At 44.8% G+C, this 8,728-nt stretch overlaps 1 protein-coding gene across 2 annotated transcripts in view; it reads left to right on the top strand.

Annotated features, from left to right (window-relative positions):
- Positions 1 to 762: 762 nt before the first annotated feature.
- Positions 763 to 8,728, top strand: part of LOC123754330 (beta-alanyl-bioamine nonribosomal peptide synthetase ebony) — a 24,044-nt gene continuing 16,078 nt past the window's right edge. Inside the window, exon 1 of one of the 2 annotated variants that reach the window (XM_069326406.1) lies at positions 763 to 902. The gene's annotated coding sequence lies outside the window, so the exon portion shown is untranslated. Of the gene's footprint in view, positions 903 to 7,944; positions 8,159 to 8,728 lie in introns of those variants that run through there. The other variant, XM_045736630.2, reaches the window with a different exon arrangement.

Here is an 8,728-nt window from a genome sequence, read left to right as displayed (position 1 = left end):
AGGTGCAGAGAGTTAGAATTCGGCTCAAAAATCACGCTCAGGAGTCAAATTTCCGACACTTTAGATATACTGATTGATTTCAATCCCATACTGATTGACCTCGCTGAGTTTGTGTTGAAAATATACAGCTTGCCAATCAGTAATGCCCTGGTTGAACGGATATTTTCCAGAGTAACGTCTGTGAAAACTAAACTGAGAAATCTTGAACGGGAATGGGACTTGAGCTTTTGACATCAGTCTTGAGAATCAAAACATATCTTGAAGAAAATGTAACTTGTTGCTCGTCATTTGAACCACTCATGTCAATGCTTAAATATGAGTCTGCAATATACAAGAACGAGGTTGTGGATGCAGATCAAGATCTTGGTAATCTTCAACTGTAAAGACGTGGAAGGACTTCACACCCATTAAGCTTCAAACAGTAAATATTGGTAAGTTATCCTATTATCATATTGGTTAAATATATATATACAGAGATAATGTTAATAAAACAATTAAAATCGTTTAATGTACTCTATATATCATAATAGATTACTTTGAAACCCGTATCAGTCACTAAACAAAAAATTGGGCTACTCTTATTACAAAATCGCTACTTTTAGACCGTCAGCTCGCTACTTTTAACAATTTGAATCTGGCAACCCTGCCCTGCGGCACACCAGTCCCTCACAAGAACTCGTGGAGGGAAGGTGTGCCGCTCCTCTCTCCAGCCTCTTAGGAGCAGACTACGCTCAATACAACTTGGTTTACTTGAAAATAACAATGCCTGACACTACCCTTTCCACTGGAGAAGTCTTAATCGTTAAGTGGCAAAGAGAAGAGATCTCTGCTAAACACAATTCTTCATCAATTGAAGTCAACCGGAGGGACGTCACTGACAAACTGCAACTACTAACTTACTTGTAAGTTTTATATTGTCGCTATTAAATTAATATTTAATAAGTTTAATCAATAGGTCGCTGGTACCAGGCTGTTCTTAAGACGTGACATGGCTGTCATACCCCATTACGACGTATGACAACATTAAATTATCTAGCGAGTAATCTGGCTGGATCGTTGTCACAGCGGGAATAGTGAGGTGCAGACTTAATTAAATAACGAACTATGGAGTGTTGAAATGTTGTTGTTAAAGATTCTCTACCTGGAACAAAGTTCCATGTAGCACGGGCTATGGTGAGCCCGTGTTGTTGCAGTGTTACATTCTCCTGATGACACTGTGTGGTGTCATCGGGAGATCCTATAGCTAGAAACTGCAGATCAGTCGTCATTCACGCCAACAGCCGCCTCGCCTCATTCGCTAACATTGAGTTTCCACAGGTTATGATGAGTGTATTCATCTAGTTGTGCTTGTGGGGGTTGAACTGTAGCTCTTTGGGTGCGCCTCTCAACTGTTTTTTTTCTCTACATACACACACACACACACACACACACACACACACACACACACACACACACACACACACACACACACACACACACCCCAGGAAGCAGCCCGCAGCAGCTGTCTAACTCCCAGGTACCTACTTACTGCTAAATGAACAGGTGCACCAGGGTGAAAGAAACGCTGTCCATTTGTTTCCGCCTCCGTCGGGGATCGAACCCGGACCTTTAGGGCTACGAATCATGAACGCTGTCCACTCAGCCGTCAGGCCCCTAAACGTTTACTCAGCCGTTAGGTGTGGTGGTGAGTGTGGCGATGGTGGTGGTGGTGGTGGTGGTAGCTGCGAGAGGGAAGAACACGGGAGTGCAAGAATCATTAACCACACTCACTAGCCAGGAAACTCATTACCGTCCTTCGCGTCGGGTCGGGTGAGCTAGGGGTGTTGGGAGCGGGTGAGGGAGGGTAGTGAGGGAGGTGCTGGAAGAGGAGAGAGAGAGAGAGAGTGAGGGGACGACCACTATTACAAAATAGGTATCAAATGGGCAACATCAAGTAAAATTACGACATAAACAAAAACAAGAATAAACATATCCCGGACCAGTGACCAGCGGTGTTGATGGGGAGATCTACGATGGCCTGGGTTCGAATCCCGAAGGATCATAGTGTTATATATACACGCATTATATATTTCTCCGATGTGCATGAATGGTAAAACAGCCAAACCTCTGATGAATTTTGGCGCCCCGTCTTTCTATTTGCTGACGCCCCCACACACACAATGTTAATGTTTTTAAATACAACTATTTTTACAATTATTACATTTTAAAGCAAGTCAGGGGCCCCATCTGGCAAGGGGGGCGGGGCCCCATCTGGCAAGGGGGGCGGGGCCCAGGGGCAGTAGTCCCCTTTTGCGCCCTTATAAATCTGGTCCTGACCTCATCTGCCACAACAATAATAATACAAATAACTGTAACAATAACAAGACCAACGACATTATAATAAACAGCGTGAGGTCACAATAACAAAAACAGTTGACACCAGTGACAAGAACAGATATATGGACACGAACGGCAACATCAACACCTGTAATAACAACGACAACAGAGGACAATAACACCGACGACAATAACAGGCAATAAACATCTCTCAATTTTCTATTTTCCTTAAAATTGGCATCTCACCTTTCTCCTCCCTCTTGCCCTCTCTCCCTTTCTCCCTCCCGTTCTTTTTCCCGCCACACTTCTGGAAACACCCTTCCTCGTCTCCAGTACCAGTAGAGTGCATTCCCACGCGAGATTCTAAAGGTGGGAATTCTCGTGCTGGAGTCTTGGGAAGACGTCGCTATGGCCAGCGGGTTGTTGTGTCCCGCTTGCTCCGAGTGAAAAGTGGGGAAGGGGGTTATTTCCCAGCTCGAGGAAATCAATTTCTCGACTCCTAAAAGCCTCTTTCATAGACGCCATATTTCTCGTTGAGTGATGTGGCGGGAAAATTGCTCTCTCTCTCTCTCTCTCTCTCTCTCTCTCTCTCTCTCTCTCTCTCTCTCTCTCGATTTGGTTTGTGTTATAAAACATTTCAACTATTCCCTCACCAGCCGAGTAATAATCACTAGCAATATGTAATCAGTTCATGACGTACCAAGAACCATCTTGCCATTACGTAAGTTACAAAAGGGGAATTAGTTCTCTTCAGTAAACTCTGCATTGTTATAAGTGTACCAGTAGAGAGACGGCAGTATCTATTACAAGTGTTACTACCAATCAAATTTGTGTAGAGCATCACCATGAGTAGTTGGCAGTTGCTGTACCACTTAAGTTTAAAACTGAGATTGACAGGTAATTTGCGAGTTCTCCAAAGGTCATTTGGGAGAAGATGGCTTCTTCAAGGTGCCTGTAACTTGCTCTCCAGTGAACAGTCGCCCATCCTTTCATCAACTAATTTTTGCTTACCTCCCCTCCTCCCCCTCCCTACCCCCATCCTTCCTTTCCCCCCACCCCCACCCTCCCACACTACCCATCCCCTGCCCCCTTCCCCAGCACTATCCCCCTCCCCCTCCCCTTTGGCTATTCCCTGAGGGAATTTGAATTCATCACTGAAGAAATCCTCTAATCAAGTCTATAATCGGATTATGGGACTAATGCAGGGGGAGAGAGAGAGAGAGAGAGAGAGAGAGAGAGAGAGAGAGAGAGAGAGAGAGAAAGAGAGAAAGAGAGAAAGAGAGAGAGAAGCAGCAGGGAGGGGGAGAATGCAACAGTAATAAGCAGGAGGCCCAGCATGATGGAGATATAAGGTCTAACCCCACCCACTCTTTCGCACTGTGAGGGGGCGGAGGTGGCCCTGGAAGGGGGCGGCCGTGATGGCCCTGGGTGAGGCCGGCCATGATGGCCCTGGATAAGGGCGGCGGTAGAGAAATAGAGCATCATCCTACATGCCCATAGTTCACACTCACAAAATGGCACTCATAAATGAATTTATTACAGGAAATCGAATTCCCGATATATAGTATTACAACGAATTTAGTTTGGTACCTTTTGGAACACATATTCGTTTGTATCAATTGTCTAATTGATATATGCATGTGACGTCACAGAGGTGGTGGGCTGGGTGTTGACGGCGTCACAGGTGGTGGGCTGGGTGTTGACGGCGTCACAGGTGGTGGGCTGGGTGTTGACGGCGTCACAGGTGGTGGGGTGGGTGTTGACGGCGTCACAGGTGGTGGGCTGGGTGTTGACGGCGTCACAGGTGGTGGGCTGGGTGTTGACGGCGTCACAGAGGTGGTGGGCTGGGTGTTGACGGCGTCACAGAGGTGGTGGGCTGGGTGTTGACGGCGTCACAGGTGGTGGGCTGGGTGTTGACGGCGTCACAGGTGGTGGGCTGGGTGTTGACGGCGTCACAGGTGGTGGGCTGGGTGTTGACGGCGTCACAGAGGTGGTGGGCTGGGGGCAAGGGATCAGGGGAATTAGCAAGAGAGAAGAGAGCGTTCAGGGGATGAGAGGAGGCATAAAGAAGGGACATGAGAGAGGGGAAGATGGATCAGGGGACGAGGGGAGTTGAGAGAAGGATCCCAGGACCCACGAGCTGATGGCTCCTCCTACAAAGTCCTCTTACAAAATACGTCGCTTTTTGCTCGTATGCGTTACTAAGGCCAAACATTATCGTATTAGAAAACGGAAGCGGCTCGCGAAAGTGACGTACTGTCCCGTTTTGGGTCGTCTGGCTTAGTCTGGTAGGTTAGGAGAAGACACTAAATTAACCGTTTTCTTGACGTTGGGAAACCTCTGAGGACGGGCTGGATGGTTTCCTGAGACGATCGATTTCTGGTGCCCCGTTCCACACAACAGGTGGGTGAGGCGTCCCGTCCCACACAACAGGTGGGTGAGGGCGTCCCGTCCCACACAACAGGTGGGTGAGGGCGTCCCGTCCCACACAACAGGTGGGTGAGGGCGTCCCGTCCCACACAACAGGTGGGTGAGGCGTCCCGTCCCACACAACAGGTGGGTGAGGCGTCCCGTCCCACACAACAGGTGGGTGAGGCGTCCCGTCCCACACAACAGGTGGGTGAGGCGTCCCGTCCCACACAACAGGTGGGTGAGGCGTCCCGTCCCACACAACAGGTGGGTGAGGGCGTCCCGTCCCACACAACAGGTGGGTGAGGGCGTCCCGTCCCACACAACAGGTGGGTGAGGGCGTCCCGTCCCACACAACAGGTGGGTGAGGGCGTCCCGTCCCACACAACAGGTGGGTGAGGGCGTCCCGTCCCACATAACAGGTGGGTGAGGGCGTCCCGTCCCACACAACAGGTGGGTGAGGGCGTCCCGTCCCACACAACAGGTGGGTGAGGGCGTCCCATCCCACACAACAGGTGGGCGTCCCATCCCCCAACAACAAGTGGGGAAATGGGGCTTCTTAAATGGTAAAGGTTTAACAACTGGGAGAACTCTACCCTAACGGAACTAACTGCAGTAATTAGTTCCCACTACACTAAAAACACAGAGAGGAGTAATTTTCTGTGATTTACAGTCTGCTCTTCAAGCAATTTAAAACATCTTGTGCAAGAGACAGCAAAAACCTCATATCAATTATAAATAACCTGATCGTTGCACGGAATAAAGTACTCAGAGTCTTGTATGGATCCATCTCTGTCACCAGCTAAATGAATTGAATTAGGCCTAGCTAACCCAAATTTATATTAATACTCTATTGCTCCAACTTTTCAGATATGATAGGAGAGAAATCACAAACTCTCTAAGGGTTGGAAGCATTAGTATATAAAGTGGTGATTTATTTAGATCCAGTACCTTTATATATGGGCAACACACAACATTAACCAGTGTGCGACGTAGTGATGGCCAGGATCAGGTTTGGGTACTGTTACCTGTAGGTGGTGGCTGCAAGTGACTTCCCAATCCTGAGCACTCTTATGTATAAGCACTGTGAGCAGGAACTCTGTCATCACCTCCCACACAGTGTTACTGAATGGCCAGTCATTAAACTTTTCAGACCTTCCGGTGTGAGGTACCCCGGGGTTTTGCAAATTATTTTATTCGCTCTAACGTTTTTTAGTAAATCCTCATAATACATCCAAAGTTGACCAGTTTAGGCTACTGATCACATGCTCCTGTATGTTTAACCATCCTGCAAGATGGGGATTTTATCGTCACATAGCTAGCTCGTGACACAAACTATATAAACCCCTCAAACAGTACGGTTTCTGCATAAATACCTCGCCTATATGTATCTGTCTTGCTTCCCAACTGCCCCTCTCGCGGTCACTTGTCCCTAGATAGAATCCTTGGTGAATCAGATACCTTTGATATCGCTCGTCTTATGCACTTTTGTTCTCGTATTGGCATCCTTGATGATATTTAGCGCCTTTTGTGTATCTTGAACTTTTGATGGTGTTACGTAGTCTCCCCGGCTATGTAACACCTTCTTTTGATAATTACTTACTTGCCTAGCCTATCAATTACAAGAAACATTAATTATGAAAATATACTTGCAAGACATATATATTAAGAAAACGTTACTTCAAATGCGAAATTTAATATTACATAGATAATATAAATACACAAGACTATCAAGGGATATATAGCTTACAGGTGGACTTACAGGCTTACAGGTGGATAAATAGGACTACAGGTGTAGTCCTATTTATCTGTGTGCACTGAGAGTTGACTTTAGTCTTGGACTATATTCAGGGCAAAAGTATACTTGCTAGTTTGTTAGTTGGTGAGTGAACTATCGCCACGGCCTTAATAACCCTCGTATGTCTAAAGTTGATAGGCTTTAACCCAACACCAATCCAAACATTACATTATTAAAAATTATATCCATTAACTTTATTAATAAATTAGACATTTATAATAAATTTTGTTTACAAACAAAATTAATTGTACTTTTACTCTTCATAATAAAGTGATGATAATATGACACGTAATCATTATAATTATATAATTCAAATATTAAGACCAATAATTCAAAGCTGTTCCATAGGGAAAAGATAGAGTTCAGACTACAGTAATGTTACAGTTCCAGCAATATTCATGGATACACTATATAAAAGTCATGATACATAGCAAGGTACACAATTTAAATTCATCTACATATAACAATATATATTGCCTTTTTTTTTTAATCCGCCCTGGGATATTCCTGCGCGAGCCTTAGGCCTCTCGCTGGCCTACTAAAAAGAAAAAATATATATAGTCGATTTTAAAGCATATTGGTGACAATGAATTTAAATGAATAATGTACATACAAATTCAAATGCGAGATACTAAATATAATATTTTTTTTTTTAGGCTTTTGTATAGCCTCTAGAAGTGTACATAACAGATATATTGAGAAGGCTGCCTCAATCTTGCTTTGAACACAGCTCGTGTAACAGAGACCTAATATGACAGGATTTAAATTGCTTGTCTACAAACCATCTTCTTGTGACAGTAATTCTTAATTCAGTATCACAGTAATTTTAACACTGGATGGTCTTTGGGCAACACAACTATGAAGAATAAAAACTAAAATAAAACATTGATGCATTCAACTTGTCGTGTTGACGACCTTTATCGTAGACCCATTATTATTTTTTAACAACATATTAAAAAATAATAACTATATATTAATATATCTTAATATTTTACCTTTCTCAAAATGACTCGTTAAGTCATTTTGAGGGAGAGGTTGTGTATAACCTCCTTAGGTTGTCTTTGTGAAGTGTTGGCCTTGACCACACTGAGATTACACAATGTGGGCCCAGACTGTACCAAACATAAATACAAAAGTATTGTTTTGGACTTATTTTTTGGACAAAAATATTGTTTTTGGATATAGCCTCGAGGAAGAAAATAGAGTATTCAGAGAAGACCCCGTGGATTCTCACTTGAACACGTTAATATTTTTTGTACTTTCCTATATCACATCGTAATTTTTCTTTGCGATTCCCATAGTCTTTCCTCGTGGTCTGTGGTGAGAGTTGGAGGGAAGGGGTGGCACCCCAGGCAGGCGGACTCCCCGGGGTATATAAACCCCGGACCCCGACACGCCTCCGTCAGTTGCAGAAGCTCGGCGGTCGCGTCTCTTCATCTGTGTGTCGTTTACTGTTGCATTCTTGTTAAACCCTGGACGTTAGTGAGTGGTTGTAGTCCTTGTAGTGGCATCAGCACGCTTAGGGGTGAGCATGGCTTGACGGGTGTGTTGTAGAGGGCTGAGAGGCGTGAGGGCGCCCACAGAGCGGCTAGTCCTCCTCAGTGTTCAGCAGTAATTATCTTGTCCAGCGCCGAGGTGAGAAACAGAGCTTGTGTTTCTTTATCTTCAATGTATGCGTTCATTTAACAGTATAGTTTATTAGCGCATAAATTGTCATAAAAGTTTGTCAGCCAGTCTAGACGTTCGTTAGACTGTGCCTGTCTGTCAATCATATTTGTTATCATCAGAACATTTGACTGTTGTGTTCCTCCCAGGCGTCGTAATTCCCACCTACAGAGCCACCGTACAACACTCGAATTTACGTAATGTACGAATAGAGGGAACTGGGGAATGTTTATATTGGGCCATACGAGGCAGCTCTTTATATCCAACATGAACCATTCATGATGAGTAGGCATGTAAAAGGCCAGCGGGTGGTAGAGGTTGTGTGCCTGGCACTTACCCAGAGACTACTACGCCAAAGATGAGACTACTATGCCAAAGATGAGACTACTATGCCAAAGATTTTCAAACAACTATGTAGCGAGTAAATTTATAAACTGACTTAATCGCCATGATTAGGGCAGTCTGTGCCGTATATGACCGCTAGGTTATTTAACTAAGGTGACTAAACGTGTCATGATTCAATATAATTATATATATTCG

This window comes from Procambarus clarkii, chromosome 18 (genome assembly GCF_040958095.1).
Source record: "Procambarus clarkii isolate CNS0578487 chromosome 18, FALCON_Pclarkii_2.0, whole genome shotgun sequence".
Taxonomy (NCBI): domain Eukaryota; kingdom Metazoa; phylum Arthropoda; class Malacostraca; order Decapoda; family Cambaridae; genus Procambarus; species Procambarus clarkii.
The sequence above is the reverse complement of the archived record's forward strand: the minus strand, read 5'-3'. Positions and strand labels throughout refer to the sequence as shown.